Source organism: Tamandua tetradactyla, chromosome X (genome assembly GCF_023851605.1).
Source record: "Tamandua tetradactyla isolate mTamTet1 chromosome X, mTamTet1.pri, whole genome shotgun sequence".
NCBI lineage: Eukaryota > Metazoa > Chordata > Mammalia > Pilosa > Myrmecophagidae > Tamandua > Tamandua tetradactyla.
Window position 1 is genome coordinate 153246213 of NC_135353.1, and position 18445 is coordinate 153264657.

General features: G+C 34.4%; 1 protein-coding gene across 4 annotated transcripts in view; it reads right to left on the minus strand.

Annotated features, from left to right (window-relative positions):
• CNKSR2 (connector enhancer of kinase suppressor of Ras 2) overlaps window positions 1-18445 on the minus strand; it is a 370581-nt gene that overhangs the window by 265021 nt on the left and 87115 nt on the right. The window lies entirely within an intron of this gene.

Sequence of the window (18445 nt, forward strand, 5' to 3'; positions counted from 1 at the left end):
AATCCCCTCCCCACGCACATTTAAATGTTAATATATTGCCTATGAACTAGCATCTGGTACTAAACCTATTATGGATGCCACTTCTTTTCTTCAGTCCTTGCAATGTATAATGAAATAATTGGCAGTTTAAACTCAAATTTCTTAGAAAAGGAATTAATTAAGTAAATTAAATAAATAATGCTACACCCTCTTGGGCATAAATTTTTGTTCACATTTCTAATTGTTTGCCAAGGATATATTCCATGAAATGGAATTACTGGTAAAATGCTATGAACACTTTTATAACTCTTGGTAAATCCTACAAATTACTTTCTAGTACAATTGTCATAATTTATATTCTACCAGCAGTTTGAAAGCATCTCTTTGATTACTTTAGAGTATTATTGTACTTTGTAAAAGCATTTTTCTCTGATGGTTTGACAGTCAAATTAATATTTGTTTTGTTTTGTTTTACATAGAGAATTCTATTTTAGTTGCATAAATTTATAATTAGTTTTTCACTTTAAAAAAAAAGCCTCATAAGACATTTTGAGGGGTTACAAAACATACTCTAATATATTAGGCAATTGCCTATTATTAAATATTTCATTTGTAAATGTTTTCATAATTCCAAACAATATTTGTGTGCATATATCATTGTGTACATTGCAATTATTACTTCATTATACATTTCTGGGCATTGTATTACAGAATCAGAGTGGAACTGAGTTCTTTTTTTTTTAAAATACTTTTATTGATTAATCTTAGCATACAAACACTCCATACTTGGTGTACAACCAATGGCTCACAATATCATCACATAGCTGTGTACTCATCACCATGATAATTTTTTAGAACATTTGCATCTCTCCAGAAAAAGAAATAAATAAGAAAAACCCATACCCCTTACCTTTCCCTCTCATTGACGACTAGTATTTCTATCTATCCAATTTATTTTACCCTTTGTCCCCGCTATTATTTATTTAATTTTTATCCATATTTTTTTTACGCATCCATCCATACCCTGGATAAAAGGAGCAACAGACACAAGGTTTTCACAATTTCAGTCACATTGTAAAAGTCATATCTTTATTCAATCATCTTCAAGAATCAAGGATATTGGGACACAGCTCAACAGTATCAGGTACTTCCCTACAGCCACTCCAAAACACCATAAACTAAGAAGGGATATCTATAACGCATAAGGATAACCTCTAGGGTACCTTTCAACTCTGAAATCTCTCAGCCACTGAAATTCACTTATGTCTCATGTCTCTCTTATCCCTTTTAGTCACGAAGGCTTTATCAATCCCTTGATGCCAGGTCCTGGCTCATCCCAAGATTTCTGTCCCACGATACCAGGGAGATTTACACCCCTGTGAGTCATGTCCCACATAGGCGGTGAGCACAGTGAGAGAGAGGTCACATCTGAGCAAGATGGCATGGGCAGGCTCCAGAAATCAAACCCGGGTCTACACCTCGGCAGGCGAGAATTCTTGCCACTGAGTCACCGTTGCACTGCCCTTTTAGGCCTAATTTTAAGTAGACTTAGCCTATCCTTTCCAGGACTAAGTTTCATAAGGGTGAACCCCAAGATCGAGGGCTTGTTCTATAGATTTGGCTGTCCCCACTGCTTATGAGAATATCAGAAATTCCCCAAATGGGGAAGTTGAATATTTCCTCCTTTCTCCGCAGTGTCCCAAGGGGACTTTGCAAATATTTTTTTATTCTCTGCCCAAATTATGCCGGGATATATCGGGGCATCACACTAATCTGGTCAAGCCAACAAAATCTCACACCCTTTTCAAGATTTCATGTACTTATGGTGTTCAACTAAATTGACCATAGAAGCTAAACTAGGAAATGCACTACCCAAAATATAAATTTTGTACCAAATAAACATCTCTCCCTTTGGTCTCATGCAGAAGTTGAAGTTTTAAAATATGGACAATATCATCCTTTACCTTGTATTCTCATATACCTTAGTCCATTCCAGATCAGCATCATTCATATCTCTACTCAAAGTCAGATCTGTTTTATAACTTTTTAAACAGTCCCTGTATAGGGTACTGCTGACACAGTTTCAGAGCTCTAAATCTGAGTCTCAAGTGTCAAATAAATACCTGAAGTTTCTGGGAACAAACAGGTTATAAACAAACAGCTCGGTATCTCAGAATTTAGAAATAACAGCTACAACTCTGTAAGCGCTTACAATCTAGGACCCTTTACAATAGGCTCCAACCTGATAACCCATGTTCTCGACTTCAGTTCACAGAGTTTTTATATTAGAGTTAGCCCATGTGAATGAGGCATGATAATATGTATCTTTTTGTTCCTGACATCTCATTCAACATATAGCTATTAAGGTTCATTCATCTAGTTGCATACCTCACAACTTCTTTCCTTCTTGCAGCAGTTCAGGAGTCTGTTGTATGTATACACTATAGTTCCCCCTTCCATTCCTCAGTCATTGTACCCTTAGACTGCCTGCATCCATTATGGATCACAAACACCTTCACTATAAACACCAGTATGCAAATATCCATTCGTGTCCCCACACTCAGCTGCTCCAGGTAATTTGACTACGAGTTCAAATATTTTTTTCTCAATATTCATAAGCAATTTGTGTTTCTTCTTTTTTGAGTTCTATATTTACGTGCTCATCTGTTGTACCTTGGTGATTTTTGTTTTGTTATCTATTTGACTATACTATTCACATAGTACATGGTAACCCTTTGCTTCTCATATCTGTTTAATGTAAGAATTTTTTTCTCAACTTGTCATCTGTCATATTTTTTCACAGTTGTTAATTTTTACACAAAGTAAAAAATATATAACCCTTTATATTTATACCATATTTTGAGTACTTAATCTTTCCACACCTAAAAATCATTTTTGGTCCATATTTTTCCTAGTTTTCTAAAGGATTTATGTTTTATTTAAGTAATTGATATACTGTCATGGTCAGGTTCATGTGTCAACTTGGCCAGGTGGTGGTACCTGTTTGTCTGGTTGGGCAAGTGCTGGCCTGTCTATTGCTATGAGGATATTTCATAGAATTAAATCATGATCACGTCAGCTGCATCCACAGCTGATTTTCCATTTGTAATCAACCAAGGGGAGTGCCTTCTGCAATAGTGATACTTAATCTAATCACTGGAAGCCTTTTAAGGAGGATTCAGAAGAGACAGTCTCTCTTCCTGCTTTGTCTGGTGAGCCTCTCCTGTGGAGTTCATACAGACCCTCCATCGGAGTCATCAGCTTCACAGATGCCCTATGGATTTTGGACTCTATGTTCCCACGGTTACATGAGAAACTTTTATAAATTTTATATTTATGGATATTTCCTGTTGATTCTGTTTCTCTAGAGAACCCTAACTAATACATATACCAAACATGTGATTCATTAATCAAAGTTTTCACTTGAAAAAAATTAATATCTTAAATTGTGAGTAGAAACCAGATTTTAAAAAATATATCCTGCTGGAAGTGTTCTAAAACTTGAATGTAGAGATGGCTGCATAGTTGTATCTAAATTTAGTAAAGCACATCAAAATGTGCACTTAAAATATGTGAATTTTATATAATATAAAGTATGCCTCAATAAAGCTCTTTATGTAAAATATCAGCACTTGTAGAAAATATCTAATTAACAAAACAAACAAACAAAAATACTAAAGATTGTTTTTGCTGTCCTGAAGCACAAAAATTGTCATTTAAAATAAAGAATTCAAAAATACTTCTGAAAAGAAAATATAGGAAAAAAGAATGGAAAAATATGAGCAGGGACTCAGAGGATTGAATGACAACATGAAGTGCATGAATATATGTATTGTGGGTGTCCCAGAAGGAGAAGAGAAGGGGAAAGGAGGAGAAAAACTAATGGAAGAAATTATCACTGAAAATTTCCCAACTCTTATGAAAGACTTAAAATTATAGATCCAAGAAGTGCAGTGTACCCCAAGCAGAATAGATCCAAATAGATGTACTCCAAGACACTTACTAATCAGAATGTCAGATGTCAAAGATAGAGAGAGAATCTTGAAAGCAGCAAGAGAAAAGAAATCCATCCCATACAAGGGAAACCCAATCAGACTATGCACAGATTTCTCAGCAGAAAACAGAGGTGAGAAGACAGTGGTACGACATATTTAAGATACCAAAACAGAAAAACTGTCAACCAAGAATTCTATATCCAGTAAAATTGTTCTTCAAAAATGAGGGGGAAATTAAAACATTTTCAGACAAAAATCACTGAGAGAAGTTGTGACTGGCTCTGCAGGAAATACTAAAGGGAGCACTAGAGACAGATAGGAAAAGACAGGAGAGAGAGGTGTGGAGAACAGTATAGAAATGAAGACTATCAGTAAAGGTAAAAAGAAGAAAAATCTGATATGACATATATAATCCAAAAGGCAAAATGGCAGAAAAAGCGCTGCCCTTACAGCAATAACACTAAATGTTAATGGATTAAACTCCCTGATCAAAAGATACAGATCGGCAGAATGGATTAAAAAACAGGACCCATCTATATGCTGTCTAGAGATGCATCTTAGACCCAAGGATAAACATAGGTTGAAAATGAAACCTTGGGAAAAGATATTTCATGCAAATAACAATCAGAAAAGAACAGGCATAGCTGTACTAATATCCAACAAATTAGACTTCAAATGTAAAACAATTAAAAGAGACAAAGAGGGACACTATGTATTAATAAAAGGAACAACTCAATAAGAAGACATAACAATCATAAATATTAATGCACCAAGCCACAGTGCTCCAAAATACATGAGGCAAACACTAAAAACACTGAAAAGAGAAACAGACACATCTACGATAATAGCTGGAGACTATAATTTCCCACTCTCATCAATGGACAGAACATCTAGACAGAGGATCAATAAAGAAACAGAGAATTTGAATAATACACTAAATGAGCTAGACTTAACAGACATTTATAGAACATTAAACCCCACAACAGCAGGATACACCTTCTTCTCAAGTGCTCATGGATCATTCTCAAGAATAGACCATATGCTGGGTCATAAAGCAAGTCACAACAGATTTAAAAAGACTGAAATCATACAAAACACTTTCTCAGATCATAAAGGAATGAAGTTGGAAATCAATAATAGGTAGAGTGCCAGAAAATTTACAAATATATGGAGGCTCAACAACACACTCTTAAACAACTAGTTTAATTAAGAAATCAAAAGAGAAGTCAGTAAATATCTTGAAGCAAATGCAAATGAAAACACAACATATCGAAACTTATGGAATGCAGCAAAGGCAGTGCTAAGAGGGAAATTTATTGCCTTAAATGCCTATATCAAAAAAAAAAAAAAAAGAGCAAAAATCAAGGAATTAACTGTCCACCTGAAGAACTAGAAAAGAAAGAACAGCAAACTAAACCCAAAGCAAGCAAAAGGAAAGAAATAATGAAGATTAGAGCGGAAATAAATGAAATTGAGAACATGAAAACAATTGAGAAAATCAACAAAACCAGAAGTTGGCTCTATGAGAAAATCAATAAGATTGATGGACCCTTAGCAAGGTTGATAAAAAGAAGAGAGAGGATGCAAATAAATAAAATCAGAAATGGAAGAGGAGACACAACCATTGACCCCGCAGAAATAAAGGAGGTAATGAGAGAATACTATGAACAACTTTATGCTAATAAACTAGAAAATGTAAATGAAATGGATAATTTCCTAGAAAGACATGAACAACCAACATTGACTCAAGAAGAAACAGACATGGTGGGCCGTGGTGGCTCAGCAGGCAAGAATGCTTGCCTGCCATGCCAGAGGACCCAGGTTCGATTCCTGGTGCCTGCCCATGTAAAAAAAAAAAAAAAGAAGAAGAAGAAACAGATAACCTCAATAAACCAATCACATGTAAAGAAACTGAATTAGTCATTAAGAAGCTCCCCCAAAATAAAAGTCCATGACAGATGGCTTCACATGTGAATTCTACCAAACATTCCAGAAAGAATTAGTACCAATCCTGCTCAAACTCTTGAAAAAAAATTGAAGAGGAGGGAAGGCTACATAACTCATTCTATGAAGCTAACATCACCCTCATACTAAAGCCAGAAAAGAATACCAGAAGAATAGAAAAATACAGACCACTGTCTCTAATGAATATAGATGCAAAAATCCTCAACAAAAATTCTTGCAAATTGAATCCAATAGCACATTAAAAGAATTATACACCATGACCAAGCAGGGTTCATTCCAAGTACGCAAGCATGGTTCAACATAAGAAAATCAATTAATGTAATATACCATATCAACAAATCAAAGCAGAAAAACCACATGATCATCTTGATTGATGCTGAAAAGGCACTTGACAAGATTCAACATCCTTTCTTGCTGAAAACGCTTCAAAGGATAGGAATAGAAGAGAACTCTATCCCTCAACATGATAAAGGGAATATATGAAAAACCCATAGCTAACATCATCCTCAAGGGGCAAAAACTGAAAACTTTCCCCCTAAGATCAGGAACAAGACAAGGATGTCCCCTATCACCATTGTTATTAAACATTGTGTTGGAAGCTCTAGCCAGAGCAATTAGACAAGAAAAAGAAATATAAGGCATCAAAATTGGAAAGGAAGAAGTAAAACTCATACTATTTGAGGATGATATGATACTATATGTCAAAAACCCCGAAAAATCCACAGCAAAACTACTAGAGCTAATAAATGAGTACAGCAAAATGGCAGGTTACAAGATCAACACTCAAAAATCTATAGTGCTGCTATACACCAGTAATGAACAATCTGAGGGGGAAATCAAGAAAAGAATTCCACTTTCAATTAAAACCAAAAGAATAAAATATTTAGGAATAAATTTAACTAAGGATACAAAAGACCTATACAAAGAAACTTACATGAAATTGCTAAAAGAAATCACAGAAGACCTAAATAAATGGAAGGGCATACTGTGTTCATGAATCGGAAGACTAAATACTCTTAAGATGTCAAGTCTACCTAAACTGATATATAGATTCAATGCAATACCAACTAAAATCCCAAAACCTTACTTTTCAGAAATAGAAAAACCAATAACCAAATTGATCCAGAAGGGCAGGGTGCCCCAAATAGCTAAAAACATCCTGAGAAAGAAAAATGAAATCGGAGGACTCACGCTACCTGACTTTAAGATGTACTACGAAGCTACAGTGGTCAAAACAGCATGATATTGGCATAAAGATAGATAAACTGACCAATGGAATCGAATGGAGTGTTCAGATATAGACCCCCTCATCTATGGACAATTGATCTTTGATAAGGCAGGCAAACCAACTCACCTGGGACAGAACAGTCTCTTCAATAAATGGTGCCTAGAGATCTGGATATACACGTGCAAAAGAATGAAAGAGGATCCATATCTCACACCTTATACAAAAATTAACTCAAAAAGGATCAAAGGAATGATTTCTAAATGTTGTGTTAGTTAATAATTTTTTTTTAATTAATAAAAATAAAGGATCAAAGACCTAAACATTATATCTAAGACCATAAAACTTTGAGAAGATAATGTAAGGAAATATCTTATAAATCTTATAATAGGAGGCAATTTTCTAGATCTTACACCCAAAGGCTGAGCACTGAAGAAAGAAAGAAAGAAATGGGAACTCCTCAAAACTAAACACTTTTGTGCATCAAAGAACTTTGTCAAGAAAGTAAAAAGAGAGCCTACACAATGGGAGACAATATTTGGAAATGATATATCAGATAAAGCACTAGTATCCAGAATATATAGACTGTTCAACTCAACAACAAAAAGACAGACAACCCAATTACAAAATGGGCAAAAGATATGAACAGACACTTCTCAGAAGAGGAAATACAAACAGCTAAAAGGCACATGAAAAGATGCTCAACTTCCCAGGCTATTAGGAAAATGCAAATCAAAACCACAATGAGATATCATCTTATACCCACCAGAATGGCCACTATCAATAACACAGAAAATGACAAGTACTGGAGAAGATGTGGAGAAAGAGGCACACTTATCCACTGTTGATGGGAATGTCAAATGGTACAAGCACTGTGGAAGGCAGTTTGGCGGTTCCTCAGGAAGCTAAGTATAGACCTGCCATATGATCCGGCAATACCATGGCTAGGTATCTACTCAGAGGACATAAGGGCAAGGACACAAACGGACATTTGCACACCAACGTTTATAGCAGCATTATTTATAAATACCAAGAGATGGAAACAGCCCAGATGTCCATCAACAGACAAGTGGCTAAACAAGCTGTGGTATATACATACCAATAGCATATTATGCAGCTGTAAGACAGAATAAGGTTATGAAGTATGTAATAACATGGATGGACCTAAAAGACATTATGCTGAGTGAGATTAGCTAGAAACAAAAGGACAAATACTCCGTGGCCTCACTGATCTGAACTAACATTAGTGAATGAACTTGGAGAATTTCAGTTAAGAACAGAGACCATCAGGAGATAGAAACAGGTTAGATATTGGGTAATTGGAGCTGAAGGGATACAGATTGTGCAACAGGACTGATTATAAAATTTCAGAAATGGATAGCACAATACTACCTAACTATAATACAATAATGTTAGTACACTTAATGAAGTTGAATGTGAGAATGATAGAGGGAGGAGGGCTGGGGGCACAAATGAAATCAGAAGGAAAGATAAGTGACAAAGACTGAGATGGTACAATCTAGGAATGCCTAGAGGGTATAATGATAGTGACTAAATGTACAAATTTAAAAATGTTCTTGCATGAGGAAGAACAAAGGAATTCAATACTGCAGGGTGTTGAAAATAGATGGTATTTTAGAACTTTAACTTATGTGTGAGACTAAAGCAAAAAATGTTTGTTTGGTACAAAATTTATATTTTGACTAGTGCATTTCCCAGTATAAATGTGGACAGTTTAACTGAACACCACAAGTACATGGAACCTTGAGTAGGGCATGAAATCTTGTAGGTTTGCTCAGAGTGATGGCTCAATAAATCCCAGAGTGATTTGAACAGTGAATAAAAAAGTATTTGCAGAGGGCAGGCCATGGTGGTTCAGTGGTGGAGTTCTCACCTGCCATGCTGGAGACCTTGGTTTGATTCCCAGTGCCTATCCATATTAAAAATGAAAAAAGTATTTGAAAAGTCCCCTTGGGGGAATGGCGAGAAAGGGGGAAAATTCAACTTTCCCATGTGGAGAATTCCTGATGTTCTCACAAGCAGTGGGGACAACTGAAGCAATAGGCTGAGCCCTCAATCTTGGGGTGTGTTTATCTGAAACTTATCCCTACAAAGGGTAGGCTAAGCCTACTTAAAATTAGGCCTAAGAGTCACCCCCAGAGCACCTCTTCTGTTGCTCAGATGTGGCCTCTCTCTCTCAGCCAACACGGCAAAGCAAACTCACTGCCCTCCCTCTCTCTACATGGGATATGACTCCCAGGGGTGTAAACCTTACTGGCAAGATGGGACAGAAATCCTAGAATGAGGTGGGACATAGCATCAAGGGATTGAGAAAACCTCCTCGACCAAAAGGGGGAAGAGAGAAATGAGACAAAATAAAGTGTCAATGGTGTGAGATTTCAAACAGAGTCGAGAGGTTATCCTGGAGGTTATTCTTATACATTATACAGATATTCCTTTTTTAGTTAAGGTATATTGGAGAAGTGGGAGGGAAATGCCTGAAAATGTAGAGCTGTGTTCCAGTAGCCATGTTTCTTGAAGACGATTGTATAATGATATAGCTTTAGCAGTGTGACTGTGTGATTGTGAAAACACTGTATCTACCTTATGGGCAGATGAGTAAAACATATGGATTAAAAACAAATAAATAATGGGGAAAGAAATATTAAAATACACTTAGTAGACTGAAAAAATGTACTTTGAAGTTTATTGCTTTATGTATATATGTTACATTTCACAATAAAAAAGCGTTAAAAAAATACTTCTGGCGTAATTAGGAAAGAGTTGGATTCCTAGGCTTGAAAAGGTCAGAAAGAAATCATAAATCTAAAACTTCATTCAAGATGATTTTACCCTATAACTAATTAAAAGAATCTCATGTGATCTTCCAATACAAAGACAAAAATGTATTTGATGACTGAATGCCTGTAGCAAACTGAATTCTAAGGCATACTGTCTACTATATAACCACTCACACTTCAAGTAGGACCAGCTTCTCGTTCAGGATTAAATTTCAAGAAAAAAGGAGAAAAAAACCCTAAACACATAATAAGAAAAACACTGATTTTATTTTATAATGAATTCCTTTAAAGTTTTAATTTTAAAGACAAATTATATATAAATAGACAATTCCAAAATTAAGAACCATTATTAGCCACCAGATATTAATGCTCAGTATGATGATTTTGGCTATAAACATCCATAAATAAAGACAAAAGAAAACTCACAGACAGGATTCCAATATTGGTGGCTCATCAAAGATGATCACTTGGTCATGGATTAATAATTAATGTTCACTGATGAGATAAGGATATGGATCTCTATAGAATAAATGACCATAACCAGCTCAAAAATAAAACAAAATAAAGAAAGAAGCTTGGTTCTTAAATCTAAAGAAACCCTGAACTAGAAAGCTCAGGCTACTTACAAACAGAAAACAATGACTTTAAGTAAAGGAAATTAAATTCATGGCAGGAAAGCTTTTTGACGCTGGAAAAAAAAAATCCTTGGCTCATAAAGAAATGGCTGTTACAATAAATATCTAAATATGCTATTTAAATATTAAGTGATTTCCGTTTTTAAATCATCATGCTTATTCTTTCTAGGGCAATGGTTTATGATCCTATAAGAAATTATTCCTTGTACATTATTTCCAAACAAAAACATTACATTTATGTAAAGGTTGGGAATTCTTGAATAAACTACAAGAGTGAATAAGAAAAATCTGTAATACTTTACAATTTCTTAGGATGGTACTGCTAAAGCTTTAGGGTTAAGTCCATGAACTGTATCAGTGCTATCACTGCTCTTCACCGGAAAAAGAGGTGCCAAGTGAAGCAATGAGCACGTGAAAGGAAAGAAGACCAAATAATAAAGAGCCACAATATCTGGCTGTGTTTGAAGTTTTCTTGGTCTCTGTAATTTCTTTTTTTTTTTTTTTTGTATAGACTTAAATTTTTCCTAACATTCTCTATCATTGAAGAGGGAATTAGTTCAACTATATCCTTATTTAAGACAGATGCTTCAAAGAAACTCATTTTGAATATTTTTACTGATGATAGTGTATGATGTGATACATACAGTGATCTGTAAACCTACAAATACAGATTGATTTGGCAAAGCCATAGAAAATGGCAAGAAAGATGAGGTGTAAAAAACAGCAGAATGTAGGTTAAAAATAGACAAGTAAACTACCCACTGAAAATAAACAGTAAAGCTACCAACTGTGATTCATCTCTGAGGCTTTTCCTCTGGGAAAGTCTGCTGTTTCTTTCAAGTCAATATTTAAAATTGGAGGAAAAAAGGTATTTTGCTAGCCTTAGATTTTATCTTATTTAAGAATGTAATGAGCTGGTCTTTGAAAATAAATCTCAGTTAAAGGAAAGCTTCATTGAAATTGGAATATTTGTGAATTTCAATCATTTTTTCAATAACTATCTGATTCTGATTAGAAAGGTTTCTAATGAGAGCAAAAGATATATTGAGATATATTTTACACACGATACAAACCATCCAAAGTATACAATCACTGGCTCACAGTATCATCATATAGTTATGCATACATTCCCATGATCAATTTTAGAACCTTTTCATTACTCCAGAAAAGAAATAAAAAGAAAAAAGAAAACCCAAATCCTTCCATACCCCTTACCCACATCCAACCCCCATTACTGACCCATAGTATTGGTGTGGTACATTTGTTATTGTTAACTATAGTCCACGGTTTGCAGTAACTATATTTTCCCTATACACCCCTCTATTATTAATTCCCTGCAATAGTATCACATATTTATTCTAGTTCATGAAAGAACTTTTTAATATTTGTACATTGAATTATAGACACTGTCTACTACAAGATTCACTGTGTGATACATTCTCATGCTTTAAGCTCTAACTTTCCTTCTGGTGACATATATGACTCTAAACTTCCCCTTTCCACCACATTCACACACCATTCTCAGAAGAACATATGAAATCTATTTTATAAAAATTAAATCTTACGTTTTAATGCTAAAAAGGAGAGAAAAGAATAAACTTTTACTAAAAATAGTGAAATAAACTTCTTTCTATACATAAAATTCCATATAGCAATTTGAGGTATCAAGGCCAAAAAGAAAAGTGGCACTCTTATCTTTGTTAAGTGGTTATTTAGCTTTTGAAGATAAGTATTGAAGTGTAAATATTTATATGTTGCATTCCTAAGAATCACTCTCTCAAAATCCTCAAGAATTAATCAGCTTTCAAGAAGAAACTTAATATGACAACGGAGCATGAGAGAGAAGAACCCAGAGCTTTGGTATCTAGGCTCAATTTATAATTTTCATATTAGGTAGAGGACTTTAGGCAAATTACTTAATACTCATATGTGAAATGGGGATAATGACACCTGCCATCTGAAAATAAAATGACTTGATCTATTTAAAGCATCAAGCTCCACATCTAATACTAAATTAAAGATATTTCACTTATGTTTTCTTTTCCTTTCTTCTCCCCATCATCCTTCAAGGGCCACAAAATAAACAACCAGCCCAAAATTAAAAATAAAAATTGCAACTAACCCAAATAATACTGCTGTGCAAGCAAGTTCTCATCAAAATGTCATTAAAAATTTCTTAATGCCAAAAAAACTTATTGCGTTGTTTTTAAAAGGAAATCAGTTGTTTGCCATCAAAATAACCACATTTAACAATTTTTTTCTTATTTCTTTAAAAACTAAGCTTAAATATCAAATGGTTGGCAATATTTGATTGCAATGGCCATTTCCAACCCTCTAAATTAAAGCAAATGTATACTAACAAACAATAATATTAAAAATTTTTAGTGAATCATTTCTATGTTTTATGTTCTAGGTTCTTACAAAGCAAACAAATTTGTTTCTATTTCTCTAGAGAACCCTGACTAATATACTGGGCAAAACAGTATGATACTGGCATAAAGATACATATATTGATCAATGGAATCAAATTCAGAGTGGAATCAAATTCAGAAATAGACGCTCATATATATGGTCAACTGATTTTTGTCAAGGTTGCTAGAGCCATTTAACTGGGATAGAATAGTCTCTTCAACAAATGGTGCTGGGCGAACTGGACAGCCATATTGAAAAGAATGAAAGAGAACTATCTCACACATTATATAAAAATTAATGAAAAATGGATCAAAGACCTACATATAAGAGCCAGGACCATAAAACTCCAAGAAAAAAATGTAGGGAAAAATCTTCAAGGTCTGATGGTAGAAGGTGGTTTATAAAACCTTATACCCAAAACACAAGCAATGAAAGAAAAAATAGATAAATGAGACTGCTTCAATATTCTCAAATTGATTGTTGCAATGAATGTACAACTGTGTGATTATACTGAAAGCCTTTGATTGTACACTCTGGATGGGCTGTATGGTGTAGGAATAAAACTGTTTACAAAAAAAAGTCTGGACTACTTGTCAGGAAAACAAACAGCCTAAACATTTCACCTAGCACAGTTATAGATAAAATCCTACTACATTAAATTGATCTCAGGACCTTCTGAAATTTAAATTAGCCAAGAAGCAGTTAAGATGTTAATACAACCCATGGCAGAGGAGGAAGTAGAGTCAACTTCCCAAATACGGAAACAGCACTCATAATTTGCCTTTCCTTTTTTTCCATCACTACTAAAGGATTGAGAAATTATGAAAAGGATTACGCGTTATTACTTTTTTTTAACAAAGTTTAATCCAACCACCCTTCAATTACTGGTGGCCCACAGGACTCATTCCTTATCCATTTTTCTTCATTTACTCATAAAATATTTATTGAAGTACACACTGCAGGCCAGGAACTGTTCTAGATAATTGTGATATCAGAGAGCAAGGCAGACAAAAATACCTGCTTTCTTGAAGTTCACATCCTCTAGAGTAGTCAGACAAAAACAATAAGCATAATACATAAGTAAATTATAATATTGTGTTAGAAAGTTTTAAGCATTATGGAAAACAAATAGAGCAGGATAAAAGGAATTTATTCTAAAACTCTCCTTAGAATACCATTTAATATACCCATGACTTTAACTATGACCTATATTTATCTATTCCCAAATCTCTACCATAGACTATACTTTTTTCTCTGAGCAGCACCTCGCTAAAAGACCATTTCACCTGAATATTCTACAGCTATCACAAATTTATCATGCCTAATATTGAACTTAATGCTCAACTTCTACCATAACCCATTTCTCCTATCTTGATAATAACACCACTGTGCCTGCCAAGTCAGATACCTCTTATTCATCCTAGACATCTCTTTTTCCTTATTCTCTAGATCGTATCTGTCATCGAGTCTTTTCAGTTTGAACATTTTTCACATTTTTCCATCCTCACTGCTTCTCGAATTAAAAATCTCAACAAATAGTATTAGAGAAGATAAAAGCTCTGGAGTCAGAATGCAGGATTTGTATCCTGGTTCTACCACTTACTTCCCATCTGGTTTTGAACTTAATGTCCCTAAGTCCTAGCTTTCCTATGTGTAAAATAAGGATAACTCTCCTAGAGTTGTTTTGATTAAATGAGTGTGGCTGGAGGTATTAGTGCTCCCAAAACATTATCATCATCAGCAGCAGCATTAGCATTACAATCACTAGCTGCAGCAAAAGTAGAAGCAGCAGCAGTAGCCACAACATGACTAATTACTAAGATAGTCTCCTCACTGATTTCTCTTCTTCTGGCCTTACTCTTTGATCTCTCTGCACACTACAATAATCTAAGTAATTGTTAAAATTCATAGATTTGAACACAACACTGATTATAAACAGCTCTCATATTGCCTTTAGCATAAAGTCCAAATGTCTTAGTGTGGTAAAGAATTTTCTTTCTTTTTTTCTCTTTCTTCCTTCATTTGTAAAATTTTGGCTTTTAAAGCATCATCACTGTACCCATTCAGTTTAGAACTAAACTTTTTTTGTGAAAAATCTTCAAAATGTAAGCTTCAGCTTCTTTATATTGAGACTTATTGGAGTCTCAGTAGAAGATTTTAAATTTATTTCAAAATTGTTCATTTTGTTTCCTTTCAAGAACATACTTCATTTTCATGGTCAAAATATTAACTGGCCTTTGATTTAACTGACCACTGTGGCAAGATATAACACAAAATAAGCACTGTGAGAACCTTTGCAGCAATGGAAGCTTTATAGATGTTTTAAATTATTTACTCCAGGCATTTTGTCACATTTTCTCTTTCTATGAAACAACACAAAATATTATTGATCCCCTTCATGGATTGCTATGTATGTGGTTTTATGTGCTTTTGTATGTGTGCACATGTATGTGTTTTTAGATGAATAGGTATTTATTATTTACCAAGAGGATCTTATTAGATGTTAAAAGTAATGCTCTCGCAGAAAAATCACATGATCATCTCAATTGATGCAGAGAAGGCATTTGACAAGATTCAACATCCTTTCCTGTTGAAAACACTTCAAAGGATAGGAATACAAGGGAACTTCCTTAAAATGATAGACGGAATATATGAAAAACCCACAGCTAATATCATCCTCAATGGGGAAAAATTGAAAACTTTCCCCCTAAGATCAGGAACAAGACAAGGATGTCCATTATCACCACTATTTTTCAACATCATGTTGGAGGTTCTAGCCAGAGCAATTAGACAAGAAAAAGAAATACAAGGCATCAAAATTGGAAAGGAAGAAGTAAAACTATCACTGTTTGCAGATGATATGATACTATACGTCGAAAACCCGGAAAAATCCACAACAAAACTACTAGAGCTAATAAATGAGTACAGCAAAGTAGCAGGTTACAAGATCAACATTCAAAAATCTGTAGTGTTTCTATACACTAGCAATGAACAAGCTGAGGGGGAAATCAAGAAACGAATTCCATTTACAATTGCAACTAAAAGAATAAAATACTTAGGAATAAATTTAACTAAAGAGACAAAAGACCTATACAAAGAAAACTACAAAAACTGTTAAAAGAAATCACAGAAGACCTAAATAGATGGAAGGGCATACCATGTTCATTGATGGGAAGACTAAATATAGTTAAGATGTCAATTCTACCTAAATTGATTTACAGATTCAACGCAATACCAATCAAAATCCCAACAACTTATTTTTCAGAAACAGAAAAACCAATAAGCAAATTTATCTGGAAGGGCAGGGTGCCCCGAATTGCTAAAAGTATCTTGAGGAAAAAAAACAAAGCTGGAGGTCTCACGCTGCCGGACTTTAAGGCATATTATGAAGCCACAGTGGTCAAAACAGCAAGGTATTGGCATAAAGATAGATATATCAACCAATGGAATTGAACAGAGTGCTCAGATATAGACCCTCTCATCTATGGACATTTGATCTTTGGTAAGGCAGTCAAGCCAACTCACCTGGGACAGAACAGTCTCTTCAATAAATGGTGCCTAGAGAACTGGATATGCATATGCAAAAGAATGAAAGAGGACCCATATCTCACACCCTATACAAAAGTTAACTCAAAATGGATCAAAGATCTAAACATTAGGTCTAAGACCATAAAACAGTTAGAGGAAAATGTAGGGAGATATCTTATGAAGCTTACAATTGGAGGCGGTTTTATGGACCTTAAACCTAAAGCAAGAGCACTGAAGAAAGAAATAAATAAATGGGAGCTCCTCAAAATTAAACACTTTTGTGCATCAAAGAACTTCATCAGGAAAGTAGAAAGACAGCCTACACAATGGGAGACAATATTTGGAAACGACATATCAGATAAAGGTCTAGTATCCAGAATTTATAAAGAGATTGTTCAACTCAACAACAAAAAGACAGCCAACCCAATTACAAAATGGGAAAAAGACTTGAACAGACACCTCTCAGAAGAGGAAATACAAATGGCCAAAAGGCACATGAAGAGATGCTCAATGTCCCTGGCCATTAGAGAAATGCAAATCAAAACCACAATGAGATACCATCTCACACCCACCAGAATGGCCATTATCAACAGAACAAAAAATGACAAGTGCTGGAGAGGATGTGGAGAAAGAGGCACACTTATCCACTGTTGGTGGGAATGTCAAATGGTGCAACCACTGTGGAAGGCAGTTTGGCGGTTCCTCAAAAAGCTGAATATAGAATTGCCATATGACCCAGCAATACCATTGCTAGGTATCTACTCAAAGGACTTAAGGGCAAAGACACAAACGGACATTTGCACACCAATGTTTATAGCAGCATTATTTACAATTGCAAAGAGATGGAAACAGCCAAAATGTCCATCAACAAACGAGTGGCTAAACAAACTGTGATATATACATATGATGGAATATTATGCAGCTTTAAGACAGAATAAACTTATGAAGCATGTAATAACACGGATGGACCTAGAGAACATTATGCTGACTGAGACTAGCCAAAAACTAAAGGACAAATACTGTATGGTCCCACTGATGTGAACCGACATTAGAGAATAAACTTGGAATATGTCATTGGTAACAGAGACCATCAGGAGTTAGAAATAGGGTAAGATAATGGGTAATTGGAGCTGAAGGGATACAGACTGTGCAACAGGACTGGATACAAAAACTCAAAAATGGACAGCACAATACTACCTAATTGTAATGTAATTATGTTAAAACACTGAATGAAGCTGCATTTGAGCTATAGTTTTTTTTTTATATTTTTTATTTTTATTTTTTTCTCTATACTATCATTTTATTTCTTTTTCTGTTGTCTTGCTATTTCTTTTTCTAAATCGATGCAAATGTACTAAGAAATGATGATCATACATCTATGTGATGATATTAAGAATTACTGATTGCATATGTAAAAAAAGAAAAAAAAGATATAGTGGAGAGGCTGGAGGGAACTGCCTGAAAATGTAGAGCTGTGTTCCAGTAGCCATGTTTCTTGATGATGATTGAACAATGATATAGCTTTCACAGTGTAACTCAGTGAATGTGAAAACCCTGTGTGTGATGCTCCTTTTATCTACCATATCAATAGAAGAGTAGAACATATAGAATAAAAAATAAATAATAGGGGAAACAAATGTTAAAATAAATTTAGTTTGAAATGCTAGTGGTAAATGAAAGCAAGGGGTAAGGGGTATGGTATGTATGATCATTTTTTTCTCTGTTATTGTTTTGTTTTTATTTCTTTTTCTAAATTGATGCAAATGTTCTAAGAAATGATGAATATGCAACTATGTGATGATATTAAGAATTACTGATTATATATGTAGAATGGAATGATATCTTAATGTTTTGTTTGTTGTTAATTTTTTTAATTAATAAAAAATTTTTTAAAAAGTAATGCTA